Below are 22439 nucleotides of genomic sequence, written 5' to 3'. Positions count from 1 at the left end.
TCTGAACACTCTTTCTGTAGAAAATGCAACTGGACATTTGGAGCGCTAAGAGCGTAGTAGTGGAAAAAGGAATATTTTCAAATATAAACTACACAGAAGCATTCTGTGAAACTTCTTTCTGATCTGAGCATTCAGCTAACAGAGTTAAACCATACTTTTGATTGAGCAGTTTTGAAACACTCTGTCTGTAGAAAATGCAACTGGACATTCGTAGCGCTAAGTGGGTAATAGTGGAAAAAAGAATATGTTCAAATATAAACTACACAGAAGCATTGTATGAAACTTCTTTCTGTTCTGTGCATTCAACTAACAGAGTTGAACCTTACTTTTGATTGAGCCATTCTGAAACACTCTTTCTGTAGAAACTGCAATTGGACATTCTGAGCGCTAGGAGGCCTATATTGGGAAAAAGAATGTCTACAAATAAAAACTACAGAGAAGAATTCTGTGAAACTACTTTCTGTTCTGTTTGTTCAACTAAAAGTGTTGAACCTTAGTTTTGATTGAGCCGTTCTGAAACACTCTTTCTGTAGAAAATGCAAGTGGAGATTCGGAGCGCTAAGAGGGTAATAGTGGAAAAAGGAATGTCTCCAAATATAAACTACAGAGAATTATTCTGTGAAACTTCTTTCTGATCTGTGCATTCAGCTAACAGAGTTAAACCATACTTTTGATTGAGCAGATCTGAACACTCTTTCTGTAGAAAATGCAACTGGACATTTGGAGCGCTAAGAGAGTAGTAGTGGAAAAAGGAATATATTCAAATATAAACTACACAGAAGCATTCTGTGAAACTTCTTTCTGATCTGAGCATTCAGCTAACAGAGTTAAACCATACTTTTGATTGAGCAGTTTTGAAACACTCTGTCTGTAGAAAATGCAACTGGACATTCGTAGCGCTAAGTGTGTAATTGTGGAAAAAAGAATACGTTCAAATATAAACTACACAGAAGCATTGTATGAAACTTCTTTCTGTTCTGTGCATTCAACTAACAGAATTGAACTTACTTTTGATTGAGCCTTTCTGAAACACTCTTTCTGTAGAAACTGCAATTGGACATTCTGAGCGCTAAGAGGCCTCTATTGGGAAAAATAATATCTTCAAATAAAAACTACACAGAAGCATTGTGTGAAACTTATTTCTGATATGTTCATTAAGCTAACAGAGTTAAACCATACTTTTGATTGCAAAGTTCTGAACACTCTTTCTGTAGAAAATGCAAGTGGACATTCGGAGCGCTAAGAGGGTAATAGTGGAAAAAGGAATATATTCAAATATAAACTACACAGTAGCATTCTGTGAAAATTCTTTCTGTTCTGTGCATTCAACTAACAGAGTTGAACCTTACTTTTGATTGAGCCGTTCTGAAACACTCTTTCTGTAGAAACTGCAATTGGACATGCTAAGCGCTCAGAGGCCTACATTGGGAAAAAGAATATCTTCAAATAAAAACTACACAGATGCATTCTGTGAAACTTATTTCTGATTTGTAAATTCAGTTAACAGAGATAAAACATATTTTTGATTGAGCAGTTATGAAACCCTCTTTTTGTAGAAAATGCAAGTGGAGATTCGGAGCGCTAAGAGGGTAATAGTGGAAAAAGGAATGTCTTCAAATATAAACTACACAGAATCATTCGGTGAAACTTCTTTCTGATCTGTGCATTCAGCTAACAGAGTTAAACCATACTTTTGATTGAGCAGATCTGAACACTCTTTCTGTAGAAAATGCAACTGGACATTTGGAGCGCTAAGAGCGTAGTAGTGGAAAAAGGAATATATTCAAATATAAACAACACAGAAGCATTCTGTGAAACTTCTTTCTGATCTGAGCATTCAGTTAACAGAGTTAAACCATACTTTTGATTGAGCAGTTTTGAAACACTCTGTCTGTAGAAAATGCAACTGGACATTCGTAGCGCTAAGTGGGTATGGTGGAAAAAATAATATGTTCAAATATAAACTACACAGAAGCATTGAATGAAACTTCTTTCTGTTCTGTGCATTCAACTAACAGAGTTGAACCTTACTTTTGATTGAGCCGTTCTGAAACACTCTTTCTGTAGAAACTGCAATTGGACATTCTGAGCGCTAGGAGGCCTATATTGGGAAAAAGAATGTCTACAAATAAAAACTACACAGAAGAATTGTGTGAAACTTCTTTCTGTTCTGTTTGTTCAACTAAAAGAGTTGAACCTTAGTTTTGATTGAGCCGTTCTGAAACACTCTTTCTGTAGAAAATGCAAGTGGAGATTTGGAGCGCTAAGAGGGTAATAGTGGAAAAAGTAATGTCTCCAAATATAAACTACACAGAATCATTCTGTGAAACTTCTTTCTGATCTGTGCATTCAGCTAACAGAGTTAAACCATACTTTTGATTGAGCAGATCTGAACAATCTTTCTGTAGAAAATGCAACTGGACATTTGGAGCGCTAAGAGAGTAGTAGTGGAAAAAGGAATATATTCAAATATAAACTACACAGAAGCATTCTGTGAAACTTCTTTCTGATCTGAGCATTCAGCTAACAGAGTTAATCCATACTTTTGATTGAGCAGTTTTGAAACACTCTGTCTGTAGAAAATGCAACTGGACATTCGTAGCGCTAAGTGGGTAATAGTGGAAAAAAGAATATGTTCAAATATAAACTACACAGAAGCATTGTATGAAACTTCTTTCTGTTCTGTGCATTCAACTAACAGAGTTGAACCTTACTTTTGATTGAGCCTTTATGAAACACTCTTTCTGTAGAAACTGCAATTGGACATTCTGAGCGCTAAGAGGCCTATATTGGGAAAAATAATATCTTCAAATAAAAACTACACAGAAGCATTGCGTGAAACTTATTTCTGATATGTTCATTAAGCTAACAGATTTAAACCATACTTTTGATTGCACAGTTCTGAACACTCTTTCTGTAGAAAATGCAAGTGGACATTCGGAGCGCTAAGAGGGTAATAGTGGAAAAAGGAATATATTCAAATATAAACTACACAGTAGCATTCTGTGAAAATTCTTTCTGTTCTGTGCATTCAACAAACAGAGTTGAACCTTACTTTTGATTCAGCCGTTCTGAAACACTCTTTCTGTAGAAACTGCAATTGGACATGCTAAGCGCTAAGAGGCCTACATTGGGAAAAAGAATATCTTCAAATAAAAACTACACAGATGCATTCTGTGAAACTTATTTCTGATCTGTAAATTCAGTTAACAGAGATAAAACATATTTTTGATTGAGCAGTTATGAAACACTCTTTTTGTAGAAAATGCAAGTGGAGATTCGGGGCGCTAAGTGGGTAATAGTGGAAAAAGGAATGTCTTCAAATATAAACTACACAGAATCATTCGGTGAAACTTCTTTCTGATCTGTGAATTCAGCTAACAGAGTTAAAAAATACTTTTGATTGAGCAGATCTGAACACTCTTTCTGTAGAAAATGCAACAGGACATTTGGAGCGCTAAGAGCGTAGTAGTGGAAAAAGGAATATATTCAAATATAAACTACACAGAAGCATTCTGTGAAACTTCTTTCTGATCTGAGCATTCAGCTAACAGAGTTAAACCATACTTTTGATTGAGCAGTTTTGAAACACTCTGTCTGTAGAAAATGCAACTGTACATTCGTAGCGCTAAGTGGGTAATAGTGGAAAAAAGAATATGTTCAAATATAAACTACACAGAAGCATTGTATGAAACTTCTTTCTGCTCTGTGCATTCAACTAACAGAGGTGAACCTTACTTTTGATTGAGCCGTTCTGAAACACTCTTTCTGTAGAAACTGCAATTGGACATTCTGAGCGCTAGGAGGCCTATATTGGGAAAAAGAATGTCTACAAATAAAAACTACAGAGAAGAATTGTGTGAAACTTCTTTCTGTTCTGTTTGTTCAACTAAAAGAGTTGAACCTTAGTTTTGATTGAGCCGTTCTGAGAAACTCTTTCTGTAGAAAATGCAAGTGGAGATTCGGAGCGATAAGAGGGTAATAGTGGAAAAAGGAATGTCTCCAAATATAAACTACACAGAAACATTCTGTGAAACTTTTTTCTGATCTGTGCATTCAGCTAACAGAGTTAAACCATACTTTTGATAGAGCAGATCTGAACACTCTTTCTGTAGAAAATGCAACTGGACATTTGGAGCGCTAAGAGAGTAGTAGTGGAAAAAGGAATATATTCAAATATAAACTACACAGAAGCATTCTGTGAAACTTCTTTCTGATCTGAGCATTCAGCTAACAGAGTTAAACCATACTTTTGATTGAGCAGTTTTGAAACACTCTGTCTGTAGAAAATGCAACTGGACATTCGTAGCGCTAAGTGGGTAATAGTGGAAAAAAAATATGTTCAAATATAAACTACACAGAAGCATTGTATGAAACTTCTTTCTGTTCTGTGCATTCAACAACAAGAGTTGAACCTTACATTTGATTGAGGCTTTCTGAAACACTCTTTCTGTAGAAACTGCAATAGGACATTCTGAGCGCTAAGAGGCCTCTATTGGGAAAAATAATATCTTCAAATAAAAACTACACAGAAGCATTGTGTGAAACTTATTTCTGATATGTTCATTAAGCTAACAGAGTTAAACCATACTTTTGATTGCGCAGTTCTGAACACTCTTTCTGTAGAAAATGCAAGTGGACATTCGGAGCGCTAAGAGGGTAATAGTGGAAAAAGGAATATATTCAAATATAAACTACACAGTAGCATTCTGTGAAAATTCTTTCTGTTCTGTGCATTCAACTAACAGAGTTGAACCTTACTTTTGATTGAGCCGTTCTGAAACACTCTTTCTGTAGAAACTGCAATTGGACATGCTAAGCGCTAAGAGGCCTACATTGGGAAAAAGAATATCTTCAAATAAAAACTACACAGATGCACTCTGTGAAACTTATTTCTGATCTGTAAATTCAGTTAACAGAGATAAAACATATTTTTGATTGAGCAGTTATGAAACACTCTTTTTGTAGAAAATGCAAGTGGAGATTCGGAGCGCTAAGAGGGTAATAGTGGAAAAAGGAATGTCTTCAAATATAAACTACACAGAATCATTCGGTGAAACTTCTTTCTGATCTGTGCATTCAGCTAACAGAGTTAAACCATACTTTTTATTGAGCAGATCTGAACACTCTTTCTGTAGAAAATGCAACTGGACATTTGGAGCGCTAAGAGCGTAGTAGTGGAAAAAGGAATATATTCAAATATAAACTACACAGAAGCATTCTGTGAAACTTCTTTCTGATCTGAGCATTCAGCTAACAGAGTTAAACCATACTTTTGATTGAGCAGTTTTGAAACACTCTGTCTGTAGAAAATGCAACTGGACATTCGTAGCGCTAAGTGGGTAATAGTGGAAAAAAGAATATGTTCAAATATAAACTACACAGAAGCATTCTGTGAAACTTCTTGCAGTTCTGTGCATTCAACTAACAGAGTTGAACCTTACTTTTGATTGAGCCGTTCTGAAACACTCTTTCTGTAGAAACTGCAATTGGACATTCTGAGCGCTAAGAGGCCTATATTGGGAAAAAGAATGTCTACAAATAAAAACTACACAGAAGAATTGTGTGAAACTACTTTCTGTTATGTTTGTTCAACTAAAAGAGTTGAACCTTAGTTTTGATTGAGCCGTTCTGAAACAATCTTTCTGTAGAAAATGCAAGTGGAGATTCGGAGCGCTAAGACTGTAATAGTGGAAAAAGGAATGTCTCCCAATATAAACTACACAGAATCATTCTGTGAAACTTTTTTCTGATCTGTGCATTCAGCTAACAGAGTTAAACCATACTTTTGATTCAGCAGATCTGAACACTCTTTCTGTAGAAAATGCAACTGGACATTTGAGCGCTAAGAGAGTAGTAGTGGAAAAAGGAATATATTCAAATATAAACTACACAGAAGCATTCTGTGAAACTTCTTTCTGATCTGAGCATTCAGCTAACAGAGTTAAACCATACTTTTGATTGAGCAGTTTTGAAACACTCTGTCTGTAGAAAATGCAACTGGACATTCGTAGCGCTAAGTGGGTAATAGTGGACAAAAGAATATGTTCAAATATAAACTACACAGAAGCATTGTATGAAACTTCTTTCTGTTCTGTGCATTCAACTAACAGAGTTGAACCTTACTTTTGATTGAGCCTTTCTGAAACACTCTTTCTGTAGAAACTGCAATTGGACATTCTGAGCGCTAAGAGGCCTCTATTGGGAAAAATAATATCTTCAAATAAAAACTACACAGAAGCATTGTGTGAAACTTATTTCTGATATGTTCATTAAGCTAACAGAGTTAAACCATACTTTTGATTGCGCAGTTCTGAACACTCTTTCTGTAGAAAATGCAAGTGGACATTCGGAGCGCTAAGAGGGTAATAGTGGAAAAAGGAATATATTCAAATATAAACTACACAGTAGCATTCTGTGAAAACTCTTACTGTTCTGTGCATTCAGCTAACAGAGTTGAACCTTACTTTTGATTGAGCCGTTCTGAAACACTCTTTCTGTAGAAACTGCAATTGGACATGCTAAGCGCTAAGAGGCCTACATTGGGAAAAAGAATATCTTCAAATAAAAACTACACAGATGCATTCTGTGAAACTTATTTCTGATCTGTAAATTCAGTTAACAGAGATAAAACATATTTTTGATTGAGCAGTTATGAAACACTCTTTTTGTAGAAAATGCAAGTGGAGATTCGGAGCGCTAAGAGGGTAATAGTGGAAAAAGGAATGTCTTCAAATATAAACTACACAGAATCATTCGGTGAAACTTCTTTCTGATCTGTGCATTCAGCTAACAGAGTTAAACCATACTTTTGATTGAGCAGATCTGAACACTCTTTCTGTAGAAAATGCAACTGGACATTTGGAGCGCTAAGAGCGTAGTAGTGGAAAAAAGAATATATTCAAATATAAACTACACCGAAGCATTCTGTGAAACTTCTTTCTGATCTGAGCATTCAGCTAACAGAGTTAAACCATACTTTTGATTGAGCAGTTTTGAAACACTCTGTCTGTAGAAAATGCAACTGGACATTCGTAGCGCTAAGTGGGTAATAGTGGAAAAAAGAATATGTTCAAATATAAACTACACAGAAGCATTCTGTGAAACTTCTTGCTGTTCTGTGCATTCAACTAACAGAGTTGAACCTTAATTTGATTGAGCCGTTCTGAAACACTCTTTCTGTAGAAACTGCAATTGGACAGTCTGAGCGCTAAGAGGCCTATATTGGGAAAAAGAATGTCTACAAATAAAAACTACACAGAAGAATTGTGTGAAACTTCTTTCTGTTCTGTTTGTTCAACTAAAAGAGTTGAACCTTAGTTTTGATTGAGCCGTTCTGAAACACTCTTTCTGTAGAAAATGCAAGTGGAGATTCGGAGCGCTAAGAGGGTAATAGTGGAAAAAGGAATGTCTACAAATATAAACTACACAGAATCATTCTGTGAAACTTCTTTCTGATCTGTGCATTCAGCTAACAGAGTTAAACCATACTTTTGATTCAGCAGATCTGAACACTCTTTCTGTAGAAAATGCAACTGGACATTTGGAGCGCTAAGAGAGTAGTAGTGGAAAAAGGAATATATTCAAATATAAACTACACAGAAGCATTCTGTGCAACTTCTTTCTGATCTGAGCATTCAGCTAACAGAGTTAAACCATACTTTTGATTGAGCAGTTTTGAAACACTCTGTCTGTAGAAAATGCAACTGGACATTCGTAGCGCTAAGTGGGTAATAGTGGAGAAAAGAATATGTTCAAATATAAACTACACAGAAGCATTGTATGAAACTCCTTTCTGTTCTGTGCATTCAACTAACAGAGTTGAACCTTACTTTTGATTGAGCCTTTCTGAAACACTCTTTCTGTAGAAACTGCAATTGGACATTCTGAGCGCTAAGAGGACTCTATTGGGAAAAATAATATCTTCAAATATAAACTACACAGAAGCATTGTGTGAAACTTATTTCTGATATGTTCATTAAGCTAACAGAGTTAAACCATACTTTTGATTGCGCAGTTCTGAACACTCTTTCTGTAGAAAATGCAAGTGGACATTCGGAGCGCTAAGAGGGTAATAGTGGAAAAAGGAATATATTCAAATATAAACTACACAGTAGCATTCTGTGAAAATTCTTACTGTTCTGTGCATTCAGCTAACAGTGTTGAACCTTACTTTTGATTGAGCCGTTCTGAAACACTCTTTCTGTAGAAACTGCAATTGGACATGCTAAGCGCTAAGAGGCCTACATTGGGAAAAAGAATACCTTCAAATAAAAACTACACAGATGCATTCTGTGAAACTTATTTCTGATCTGTAAATTCAGTTAACAGAGATAAAACATATTTTTGATTGAGCAGTTATGAAACACTCTTTTTGTAGAAAATGCAAGTGGAGATTCGGAGCGCTAAGAAGGTAATAGTGGAAAAAGGAATGTCTTCAAATATAAACTACACAGAATCATTCGGTGAAACTTCTTTCTGATCTGTGCATTCAGCTAACAGAGTTAAACCATACTTTTGATTGAGCAGATCTGAACACTTTTTCTGTAGAAAATGCAACTGGACATTCGTAGCGCTAAGTGGGTAATAGTGGAAAAAAGAATATGTTCAAATATAAACTACACAGAAGCATTCTGTGAAACTTCTTGCTGTTCTGTGCATTCAACTAACAGAGTTGAACCTTACTTTTGATTGAGCCGTTCTGAAACACTCTTTCTGTAGAAACTGCAATTGGACATTCTGAGCGCTAAGAGGCCTATATTGGGAAAAAGAATGTCTTCAAATAAAAACTACACAGAAGCATTGTGTGAAACTTATTTCTGATATGTTCATTAAGCTAACAGAGTTAAACCATACTTTTGATTGCGCAGTTCTGAACACACTTTCTGTAGAAAATGCAAGTGGACATTCGGAGCGCTAAGAGGGTAATAGTGGAAAAAGGAATATATTCAAATATAAACTACACAGTAGCATTCTGTGAAAACTCTAACTGTTCTGTACATTCAGCTAACAGAGTTGAACCTTACTTTTGATTGAGCCGTTCCGAAACACTCTTTCTGTAGAAACTGCAATTGGACATGCTAAGGGCTAAGAGGCCTACATTGGGAAAAAGAATATCTTCAAATAAAAACTACACAGATGCATTCTGTGAAACTTATTTCTGATCTGTAAATTCAGTTAACAGAGATAAAACATATTTTTGATTGAGCAGTTATGAAACACTCTTTTTGTAGAAAATGCAAGTGGAGATTCGGAGCGCTAAGAGGGTAATAGTGGAAAAAGGAATGTCTTCAAATATAAACTACACAGAATCATTCGGTGAAACTTCTTTCTGATCTGTGCATTCAGCTAACAGAGTTAAACCATACTTTTGATTGAGCAGATGTGAACACTCTTTCTGTAGAAAATGCAACTGGACATTTGGAGCGCTAAGAGCGTAGTAGTGGAAAAAGGAATATATTCAAATATAAACTACACAGAAGCATTCTGTGAAACTTCTTTCTGATCTGAGCATTCAGCTAACAGAGTTAAACCATACTTTTGATTGAGCAGTTTTGAAACACTCTGTCTGTAGAAAATGCAACTGGACATTCGTAGCGCTAAGTGGGTAATAGTGGAAAAAATAATATGTTCAAATATAAACTACACAGAAGCATTCTGTGAAACTTCTTGCTGTTCTGTGCATTCAACTAACAGAGTTGAACCTTACTTTTGATTGAGCCGTTCTGAAACACTCTTTCTGTAGAAACCGCAATTGGACATTCTGAGCGCTAAGAGGCCTATATTGGGAAAAAGAATGTCTACAAATAAAAACTACACAGAAGAATTGTGTGAAACATCTTTCTGTTCTGTTTGTTCAACTAAAAGAGTTGAACCTTAGTTTTGATTGAGCCGTTCTGAAACACTCTTTCTGTAGAAAATGCAAGTGGAGATTCGGAGCGCTAAGAGGGTAATAGTGGAAAAAGGAATGTCTCCAAATATAAACTACACAGAATCATTCTGTGAAACTTCTTTCTGATCTGTGCATTCAGCTAACAGAGTTAAACCATACTTTTGATTGAGCAGATCTGAACACTCTTTCTGTAGAAAATGCAACTGGACATTTGGAGCGCTAAGAGAGTAGTAGTGGAAAAAGGAATATATACAAATATAAACTACACAGAAGCATTCTGTGCAACTTCTTTCTGATCTGAGCATTCAGCTAACAGAGTTAAACCATACTTTTGATTGAGCAGTTTTGAAACACTCTGTCTGTAGAAAATGCAACTGGACATTCGTAGCGCTAAGTGGGTAATAGTGGACAAAAGAATATGTTCAAATAGAAACTACACAGAAGCATTGTATGAAACTTCTTTCTGTTCTGTGCATTCAACTAACAGAGTTGAACCTTACTTTTGATTGAGCCTTTCTGAAACACTCTTTCTGTAGAAACTGCAATTGGACATTCTGAGCGCTAAGAGGCCTCTATTGGGAAGAATAATATCTTCAAATAAAAACTACACAGAAGCATTGTGTGAAACTTATTTCTGATATGTTCATTAAGCTAACAGAGTTAAACCATACTTTTGATTGCGCAGTTCTGAACACACTTTCTGTAGAAAATGCAAGTGGACATTCGGAGCGCTAAGAGGGTAATAGTGGAAAAAGGAATATATTCAAATATAAACTACACAGTAGCATTCTGTGCAAACTCTTACTGTTCTGTGCATTCAGCTAACAGAGTTGAACCTTACTTTTGATTGAGCCGTTCTGAAACACTCTTTCTGTAGAAACTGCAATTGGACATGCTAAGTGCTAGGAGGCCTACATTATGAAAAAGAATATCTTCAAATAAAAACTACACAGATGCATTCTGTGAAACTTATTTCTGATCTGTAAATTCAGTTAACAGAGATAAAACATATTTTTGATTGAGCAGTTATGAAACACTCTTTTTGTAGAAAATGCAAGTGGAGATTCGGAGCGCTAAGAGGGTAATAGTGGAAAAAGGAATGTCTTCAAATATAAACTACACAGAATCATTCGGTGAAACTTCTTTCTGATCTGTGCATTCAGCTAACAGAGTTAAACCATACTTTTGATTGAGCAGATCTGAACACTCTTTCTGTAGAAAATGCAGCTGGACATTTGGAGCGCTAAGAGCGTAGTAGTGGAAAAAGGAATATATTCAAATATAAACTACACAGAAGCATTCTGTGAAACTTCTTTCTGATCTGAGCATTCAGCTAACAGAGTTAAACCATACTTTTGATTGAGCAGTTTTGAAACACTCTGTCTGTAGAAAATGCAACTGGACATTCGTAGCGCTAAGTGGGTAATAGTGGAAAAAACAATATGTTCAAATATAAACTACACAGAAGCATTCTGTGAAACTTCTTGCTGTTCTGTGCATTCAACTAACAGAGTTGAACCTTACTTTTGATTGAGCCGTTCTGAAACACTCTTTCTGTAGAAACTGCAATTGGACATTCTGAGCGCTAAGAGGCCTATATTGGGAAAAAGAATGTCTACAAATAAAAACTACACAGAAGAATTGTGTGAAACTTCTTTCTGTTCTGTTTGTTCAACTAAAAGAGTTGAACCTTAGTTTTGATTGAGCCGTTCTGAAACACTCTTTCTGTAGAAAATGCAAGTGGAGATTCGGAGCGCTAAGAGGGTAATAGTGGAAAAAGGAATGTCTCCAAATATAAACTACACAGAATCATTCTGTGAAACTTCTTTCTGATCTGTGCATTCAGCTAACAGAGTTAAACCATACTTTTGATTCAGCAGATCTGAACACTCTTTCTGTAGAAAATGCAACTGGACATTTGAGCGCTAAGAGAGTAGTAGTGGAAAAAGGAATATATTCAAATATAAACTACACAGAAGCATTCTGTGAAACTTCTTTCTGATCTGAGGATTCAGCTAACAGAGTTAAACCATACTTTTGATTGAGCAGTTTTGAAACACTCTGTCTGTAGAAAATGCAACTGGACATTCGTAGCGCTAAGTGGGTAATAGTGGAAAAAAGAATATGTTCAAATATAAACTACACAGAAGCTTTCTGTGAAACTGCTTTCTGTTCTGTGCATTCAACTAACAGAGTTGAACCTTACTTTTGATTGAGCCGTTCTGAAACACTCTTTCTGTAGAAACTGCAATTGGACATTCTGAGCGCTAAGAGGCCTATATTGGGAAAAAGAATGTCTACAAATAAAAACTACACAGAAGAATTGTGTGAAACTTCTTTCTGTTCTGTTTGTTCAACTAAAAGAGTTGAACCTTAGTTTTGATTGAGCCGTTCTGAAACACTCTTTCTGTAGAAAATGCAAGTGGAGATTCGGAGCGCTAAGAGGGTAATAGTGGAAAAAGGAATGTCTCCAAATATAAACTACACAGAATCATTCCGTGAAATTTGTTTCTGATCTGTGCATTCAGCTGACACAGTTAAACCATACTTTTGATTTAGCAGATCTGAACACTCTTTCTGTAGAAAATGCAACTGGACATTTGGAGCGCTAAGAGAGTAGTAGTGGAAAAAGGAATATATTCAAATATAAACTACACAGAAGCATTCTGTGAAACTTCTTTCTGATCTGAGCATTCAGCTAACAGAGTTAAAACATACTTTTGATTGAGCAGTTTTGAAACACTCTGTCTGTAGAAAATGCAACTGGACATTCGTAGCGCTAAGTGGGTAATAGTGGAGAAAAGAATATGTTCAAATATAAACTACACAGAAGCATTGTATGAAACTTCTTTCTGTTCTGTGCATTCAACTAACAGAGTTGAACCTTACTTTTGATTGAGCCATTCTGAAACACTCTTTCTGTAGAAATTGCAATTGGGCATTCTGAGCGCTAAGAGGCCTCTATTGGGAAAAATAATATCTTCAAATAAAAACTACACAGAAGCATTGTGTGAAACTTATTTCTGATATGTTCATTAAGCTAACAGAGTTAAACCATACTTTTGATTGCGCAGTTCTGAACACTCTTTCTGAAGAAAATGCAAGTGGACAATCGGAGCGCTAAGAGGGTAATAGTTTAAAAAAGGAATATATTCAAATATAAACTACACAGTAGCATTCTGTGAAAACCCTTTCTGTTCTGTGCATTCAGCTAACAGAGTTGAACCTTACTTTTGATTGAGCCGTTCTGAAACACTCTTTCTGTAGAAACTGCAATTGGACATGCTAAGCGCTAAGAGGCCTACATTGGGAAAAAGAATATCTTCAAATAAAAACTACACAGATGCATTCTGTGAAACATATTTCTGATCTGTAAATTCAGTTAACAGAGATAAAACATATTTTTGATTGAGCAGTTATGAAACACTCTTTTTGTAGAAAATGCAAGTGGAGATTCGGAGCGCTAAGATGGTAATAGTGGAAAAAGGAATGTCTTCAAATATAAACTACACAGAATCATTCGGTGAAACTTCTTTCTGATCTGTGCTTTCAGCTAACAGAGTTAAAACATACTTTTGATTGAGCAGATCTGAACACTCTTTCTGTAGAAAATGCAACTGGACATTTGGAGCGCTAAGAGCGTAGTAGTGGAAAAAGGAATATATTCAAATATAAACTACACAGAAGCATTCTGTGAAACTTCTTTCTGATCTGAGCATTCAGCTAACAGAGTTAAACCATACTTTTGATTGAGCAGTTTTGAAACACTCTGTCTGTAGAAAATGCAACTGGACATTCGTAGCGCTAAGTGGGTAATAGTGGAAAAAAGAATATGTTCAAATATAAACTACACAGAAGCATTCTGTGAAACTTCTTGCTGTTCTGTGCATTCAACTAACAGAGTTGAACCTTACTTTTGATTGAGCCGTTCTGAAACACTCTTTCTGTAGAAACTGCAATTGGACATTCTGAGCGCTAAGAGGCCTATATTGGGAAAAAGAATGTCTACAAATAAAAACTACACAGAAGAATTGTGTGAAACTTCTTTCTGTTCTGTTTGTTCAACTAAAAGAGTTGAACCTTAGTTTTGATTGAGCCGTTCTGAAACACTCTTTCTGTAGAAAATGCAAGTGGAGATTCGGAGCGCTAAGAGGGTAATACTGGAAAAAGGAATGTCTCCAAATATAAACTACACAGAATCATTCTGTGAAACTTCTTTCTGATCTGTGCATTCAGCTAACAGATTTAAAACATACTTTTGATTGAGCAGATCTGAACACTCTTTCTGTAGAAAATGCAACTGGACATTTGGAGCGCTAAGAGACTAGTAGTGGAAAAAGGAATATATTCAAATATAAACTACACAGAAGCATTCTGTGAAACTTCTTTCTGATCTGAGCATTCAGCTAACAGAGTTAAACCATACTTTTGATTGAGCAGTTTTGAAACACTCTGTCTGTAGAAAATGCAACTGGACATTCGTAGCGCTAAGTGGGTAATAGTGGAAAAAAGAATATGTTCAAATATAAACTACACAGAAGCATTGTATGAAACTTCTTTCTGTTCTGTGCATTCAACTAACAGAGTTGAACCTTACTTTGATTGAGCCTTTCTGAAACACTCTTTCTGTGGAAACTGCATTTGGACATTCTGAGCGCTAAGAGGCCTCTATTGGGAAAAATAATATCTTCAAATAAAAACTACACAGAAGCATTGTGTGAAACTTATTTCTGATATGTTCATTAAGCTAACAGAGTTAAACCATACTTTTGATTGCGCAGTTCGGAACACTCTTTCTGTAGAAAATGCAAGTGGACATTCGGAGCGCTAAGAGGGTAATAGTGGAAAAAGGAATATATTCAAATATAAACTACACAGTAGCATTCTGTGAAAATTCTTTCTCTTCTGTGCATTCAACTAACAGAGTTGAACCTTACTTTTGATTGAGCCGTTCTGAAACTCTCTTTCTGTAGAAACTGCAATTGGACATGCTAAGCGCTAAGAGGCCTACATTGGGAAAAAGAATATCTTCAAATAAAAACTACACAGATGCATTTTGTGAAACTTATTTCTGATCTGTAAATTCAGTTAACAGAGATAAAACATATTTTTGATTGAGCAGTTATGAAACACTCTTTTTGTAGAAAATGCAAGTGCAGATTCGGAGCGCTAAGAGGGTAATAGTGGAAAAAGTAATGTCTTCAAATATAAATTACACAGAATCATTCGGTGAAACTTCTTTCTGATCTGTGCATTCAGCTAACAGAGTTAAACCATACTTTTGATTGAGCAGATCTGAACACTCTTTCTGTAGAAAATGCAACTGGACATTTGGAGCGCTAAGAGCGTAGTAGTGGAAAAAGGAATATATTCAAATATAAACTACACAGAAGCATTCTGTGAAACTTCTTTCTGATCTGAGCATTCAGCTAACAGAGTTAAACCATACTTTTGATTGAGCAGTTTTGAAACACTCTGTCTGTAGAAAATGCAACTGGACATTCGTAGCGCTAAGTGGGTAATAGTGGAAAAAAGAATATGTTCAAATATAAACTACACAGAAGCATTGTATGAAACTTCTTTCTGTTCTGTGCATTCAACTAACAGAGTTGAACCTTACTTTAGATTGAGCCGTTCTGAAACACTCTTTCTCTAGAAACTGCAGTTGGACATTCTGAGCGCTAAGAGGCCTATATTGGGAAAAAGAATGTCTACAAATAAAAACTACACAGAAGAATTGTGTGAAACTTCTTTCTGTTCTGTTTGTTCAACTAAAAGAGTTGAACCTTAGTTTTGATTGAGCCGTTCTGAAACACTCTTTCTGTAGAAAATGCAAGTGGAGATTCGGAGCGCTAAGAGGGTAATACTGGAAAAAGGAATGTCTCCAAATATAAACTACACAGAATCATTCTGTGAAACTTCTTTCTGATCTGTGCATTCAGCTAACAGATTTAAAACATACTTTTGATTGAGCAGATCTGAACACTCTTTCTGTAGAAAATGCAACTGGACATTTGGAGCGCTAAGAGAGTAGTAGTGGAAAAAGGAATATATTCAAATATAAACTACACAGAAGCATTCTGTGAAACTTCTTTCTGATCTGAGCATTCAGCTAACAGAGTTAAACCATACTTTTGATTGAGCAGTTTTGAAACACTCTGTCTGTAGAAAATGCAACTGGACATTCGTAGCGCTAAGTGGGTAATAGTGGAAAAAAGAATATGTTCAAATATAAACTACACAGAAGCATTGTATGAAACTACTTTCTGTTCTGTGCATTCAACTAACAGAGTTGAACCTTACTTTTGATTGAGCCGTTCTGAAACACTCTTTCTGTAGAAACTGCAATTGGACATTCTGAGCGCTAAGAGGCCTATATTGGGAAAAAGAATGTCTACAAATAAAAACTACACAGAAGAATTGTGTGAAACTTCTTTCTGTTCTGTTTGTTCAACTAAAAGAGTTGAACCTTAGTTTTGATTGAGCCGTTCTGAAACACTCTTTCTGTAGAAAATGCAAGTGGAGATTCGGAGCGCTAAGAGGGTAATACTGGAAAAAGGAATGTCTCCAAATATAAACTACACAGAATCATTCTGTGAAACTTCTTTCTGATCTGTGCATTCAGCTAACAGATTTAAAACATACTTTTGATTGAGCAGATCTGAACACTCTTTCTGTAGAAAATGCAACTGGACATTTGGAGCGCTAAGAGAGTAGTAGTGGAAAAAGGAATATATTCAAATATAAACTACACAGAAGCATTCTGTGAAACTTCTTTCTGATCTGAGCATTCAGCTAACAGAGTTAAACCATACTTTTGATTGAGCAGTTTTGAAACACTCTGTCTGTAGAAAATGCAACTGGACATTCGTAGCGCTAAGTGGGTAATAGTGGAAAAAAGAATATGTTCAAATATAAACTACACAGAAGCATTGTATGAAACTACTTTCTGTTCTGTGCATTCAACTAACAGAGTTGAACCTTACTTTTGATTGAGCCGTTCTGAAACACTCTTTCTGTAGAAACTGCAATTGGACATTCTGAGCGCTAAGAGGCCTATATTGGGAAAAAGAATGTCTACAAATAAAAACTACACAGAAGAATTGTGTGAAACTTCTTTCTGTTCTGTTTGTTCAACTAAAAGATTTGAACCTTAGTTTTGATTGAGCCGTTCTGAAACACTCTTTCTGTAGAAAATGCAAGTGGAGATTCGGAGCGCTAAGAGGGTAATAGTGGAAAAAGGAATGTCTCCAAATATAAACTACACAGAATCATTCTGTGAAACTACTTTCTGATCTGTGCATTCAGCTAACAGAGTTAAACCATACTTTTGATTGAGCAGATCTGAACACTCTTTCTGTAGAAAATGCAACTGGACATTTGGAGCGCTAAGAGAGTAGTAGTGGAAAAAGGAATATATTCAAATATAAACTACACAGAAGCATTCTGTGAAACTTCTTTCTGATCTGAGCATTCAGCTAACAGAGTTAAACCATACTTTTGATTGAGCAGTTTTGAAACACTCTGTCTGTAGAAAATGCAACTGGACATTCGTAGCGCTAAGTGGGTAATAGTGGAAAAAAGAATATGTTCAAATATAAACTACACAGAAGCATTGTATGAAACTTCTTTCTGTTCTGTGCATTCAACTAACAGAGTTGAACCTTACTTTTGATTGAGCCGTTCTGAAACACTCTTTCTGTAGAAACTGCAATTGGACATGCTAAGCGCTAAGAGGCCTACATTGGGAAAAAGAATATCTTCAAATAAAAACTACACAGATGCATTCTGTGAAACTAATTTCTGATCTGTAAATTCAGTTAACAGAGATAAAACATATTTTTGATTGAGCAGTTATGAAACACTCTTTTTGTAGAAAATGCAAGTGGAGATTCGGAGCGGTAAGAGGGTAATAGTGGAAAAAGGAATGTCTTCAAATATAAACTACACAGAATCATTCGGTGAAACTTCTTTCTGATCTGTGCATTCAGCTAACAGAGTTAAACCATACTTTTGATTGAGCAGATCTGAACACTCTTTCTGTAGAAAATGCAACTGGACATTTGGAGCGCTAAGAGAGTAGTAGTGGAAAAAGGAATATATTCAAATATAAACTACACAGAAGCATTCTGTGAAACTTCTTTCTGATCTGAGCATTCAGCTAACAGAGTTAAACCATACTTTTGATTGAGCAGTTTTGAAACACTCTGTCTGTAGAAAATGCAACTGGACATTCGTAGCGCTAATTGGGTAATAGTGGAAAAAGAATATGTTCAAATATAAACTACACAGAAGCATTGTATGAAACTTCTTTCTGTTCTGTGCATTCAACTAACAGAGTTGAACCTTACTTTGGATTGAGCCTTTCTGAAACACTCCTTCTGTAGAAACTGCAATTGGACATTCTGAGCGCTAAGAGGCCTCTATTGGGAAAAATAATATCTTCAAATAAAAACTACACAGAAGCATTGTGTGAAACTTATTTCTGATATGTTCATTAAGCTAACAGAGTTAAACCATACTTTTGATTGCGCGGTTCGGAACACTCTTTCTGTAGAAAATGCAAGTGGACATTCGGAGCGCTAAGAGGGTAATAGTGGAAAAAGGAATATATTCAAATATAAACTACACAGTAGCATTCTGTGAAAATTATTTCTGTTCTGTGCATTCAACTAACAGAGTTGAACCCTACTTTTGATTGAGCCGTTCTGAAACACTCTTTCTGTAGAAACTGCAATTGGACATGCTAAGCGCTAAGAGGCCTACATTGGGAAAAAGAATATCTTCAAATAAAAACTACACAGATGCATTCTGTGAAACTTATTTCTGATCTGTAAATTCAGTTAACAGAGATAAAACATATTTTTGATTGAGCAGTTATGAAACACTCTTTTTGTAGAAAATGCAAGTGGAGATTCGGAGCGCTAAGAGGGTAATAGTGGAAAAAGGAATGTCTTCAAATATAAACTACACAGAATCATTCGGTGAAACTTCTTTCTGATCTGTGCATTCAGCTAACAGAGTTAAACCATACTTTTGATTGAGCAGATCTGAACACTCTTTCTGTAGAAAATGCAACTGGACATTTGGAGCGCTAAGAGCGTAGTAGTGGAAAAAGGAATATATTCAAATATAAACTACACAGAAGCACTCTGTGAAACTTCTTTCTGATCTGAGCATTCAGCTAACAGAGTTAAACCATACTTTTGATTGAGCAGTTTTGAAACACTCTGTCTGAAGAAAATGCAACTGGACATTCGTAGCGCTAAGTGGGTAATAGTGGAAAAAAGAATATGTTCAAATATGAACTACACAGAAGCATTGTATGAAACTTCTTTCTGTTCTGTGCATTCAACTAACAGAATTGAACCTTACTTTTGATTGAGCCGTTCTGAAACACTCTTTCTGTAGAAACAGCAATTGGGCATTCTGAGCGCTAAGAGGCCTATATTGGGAAAAAGAATGTCTACAAATAAAAACTACACAGAAGAATTGTGTGAAACTTCTTTCTGTTCAGTTTGTTCAACTAAAAGAGTTGAACCTTAGTTTTGATTGAGCCGTTCTGAAACACTCTTTCTGTAGAAAATGCAAGTGCAGATTCGGAGCGCTAAGAGGGTAATAGTGGAAAAAGTAATGTCTTCAAATATAAACTACACAGAATCATTCGGTGAAACTTCTTTCTGATCTGTGCATTCAGCTAACAGAGTTACACCATACTTTTGATTGAGCAGATCTGAACACTCTTTCTGTAGAAAATGCAACTGGACATTTCGAGCGCTAAGAGCGTAGTAGTGGAAAAAGGAATATATTCAAATATAAACTACACAGAAGCATTCTGTGAAACTTCTTTCTGATCTGAGCATTCAGCTAACAGAGTTAAACCATACTTTTGATTGAGCAGTTTTGAAACACTCTGTCTGTAGAAAATGCAACTGGACATTCGTAGCGCTAAGTGGGTAATAGTGGAAAAAAGAATATGTTCAAATATAAACTACACAGAAGCATTGTATGAAACTACTTTCTGTTCTGTGCATTCAACTAACAGAGTTGAACCTTACTTTTGATTGAGCCGTTCTGAAACACTCTTTCTGTAGAAACTGCAATTGGACATTCTGAGCGCTAAGAGGCCTATATTGGGAAAAAGAATGTCTACAAATAAAAACTACACAGAAGAATTGTGTGAAACTTTTTCTGTTCTGTTTGTTCAACTAAAAGTGTTGAACCTTAGTTTTGATTGAGCCGTTCTGAAACACTCTTTCTGTAGAAAATGCAAGTGGAGATTCGGAGCGCTAAGAGGGTAATAGTGGAAAAAGGAATGTCTCCAAATATAAACTACACAGAATCATTCTGTGAAACTTCTTTCTGATCTGTGCATTCAGCTAACAGAGTTAAACCATACTTTTGATTGAGCAGATCTGAACACTCTTTCTGTAGAAAATGCAACTGGACATTTGGAGCGCTAAGAGAGTAGTAGTGGAAAAAGGAATATATTCAAATATAAACTACACAGAAGCATTCTGTGAAACTTCTTTCTGATCTGAGCATTCAGCTAACAGAGTTAAACCATACTTTTGATTGAGCAGTTTTGAAACACTCTGTCTGTAGAAAATGCAACTGGACATTCGTAGCGCTAAGTGTGTAATAGTGGAAAAAAGAATATGTTCAAATATAAACTACACAGAAGCATTGTATGAAACTTCTTTCTGTTCTGTGCATTCAACTAACAGAGTTGAACCTTACTTTTGATTGAGCCTTTCTGAAACACTCTTTCAGTAGAAACTGCATTTGGACATTCTGAGCGCTAAGAGGCCTCTATTGGGAAAAATAATATCTTCAAATAAAAACTACACAGAAGCATTGTGTGAAACTTATTTCTGATATGTTCATTAAGCTAACAGAGTTAAACCATACTTTGGATTGCGCAGTTCTGAACACTCTTTCTGTAGAAAATGCAAGTGGACATTCGGAGCGCTAAGAGGGTAATAGTGGAAAAAGGAATATATTCAAATATAAACTACACAGTAGCATTCTGTGAAAATTCTTTCTGTTCTGTGCATTCAACTAACAGAGTTGAACCTTACTTTTGATTGAGCCGTTCTGAAACACTCTTTCTGTAGAAACTGCAATTGGACATGCTAAGCGCTAAGAGGCCTACATTGGGAAAAAGAATATCTTCAAATAAAAACTACACAGATGCATTCTGTGAAACTTATTTCTGATCTGTAAATTCAGTTAACAGAGATAAAACATATTTTTGATTGAGCAGTTATGAAACACTCTTTTTGTAGAAAATGCAAGTGGAGATTCGGAGCGCTAAGAGGGTAATAGTGGAAAAAGGAATGTCTTCAAATATAAACTACACAGAATCATTCGGTGAAACTTCTTTCTGATCTGTGCATTCAGCTAACAGAGTTAAACCATACTTTTGATTGAGCAGATCTGAACACTCTTTCTGTAGAAAATGCAACTGGACATTTGGAGCGCTAAGAGCGTAGTAGTGGAAAAAGGAATATATTCAAATATAAACTACACAGAAGCATTCTGTGAAACTTCTTTCTGATCTGAGCATTCAGCTAACAGAGTTAAACCATACTTTTGATTGAGCAGTTTTGAAACACTCTGTCTGTAGAAAATGCAACTGGACATTCGTAGCGCTAAGTGGGTAATAGTGGAAAAAAGAATATCTTCAAATATGAACTACACAGAAGCATTGTATGAAACTTCTTTCTGTTCTGTGCATTCAACTAACAGAGTTGAACCTTACTTTTGATTGAGCCGTTCTGAAACACTCTTTCTGTAGAAACTGCAATTGGACATTCTGAGCGCTAAGAGGCCTATATTGGGAAAAAGAATGTCTACAAATAAAAACTACACAGAAGAATTGTGTGAAACTTCTTTCTGTTCTGTTTGTTCAACTAAAAGAGTTGAACCTTAGTTTTGATTGAGCCGTTCTGAAACACTCTTTCTGTAGAAAATGCAAGTGGAGATTCGGAGCGCTAAGAGGGTAATAGTGGAAAAAGTAATGTCTTCAAATATAAACTACACAGAATCATTCGGTGAAACTTCTTTCTGATCTGTGCATTCAGCTAACAGAGTTAAACCATACTTTTGATTGAGCAGATCTGAACACTCTTTCTGTAGAAAATGCAACTGGACATTTGGAGCGCTAAGAGCGTAGTAGTGGAAAAAGGAATATATTCAAATATAAACTACACAGTAGCATTCTGTGAAACTTATTTCTGTTCTGAGCATTCAGCTAACAGAGTTAAACCATACTTTTGATTGAGCAGTTTTGAAACACTCTGTCTGTAGAAAATGCAACTGGACATTCGTAGCGCTAAGTGGGTAATAGTGGAAAAAAGAATATGTTCAAATATAAACTACACAGAAGCATTGTATGAAACTTCTTTCTGTTCTGTGCATTCAACTAACAGAGTTGAACCTTACTTTTGATTGAGCCTTTCTGAAACACTCTTTCTGTAGAAACTGCAATTGGACATTCTGAGCGCTAAGAGGCCTCTATTGGGAAGAATAATATCTTCAAATA

This window comes from Symphalangus syndactylus, chromosome X, assembly GCF_028878055.3.
Source record: "Symphalangus syndactylus isolate Jambi chromosome X, NHGRI_mSymSyn1-v2.1_pri, whole genome shotgun sequence".
Taxonomy (NCBI): domain Eukaryota; kingdom Metazoa; phylum Chordata; class Mammalia; order Primates; family Hylobatidae; genus Symphalangus; species Symphalangus syndactylus.
Note: the sequence above shows the minus strand (reverse complement) of the source record.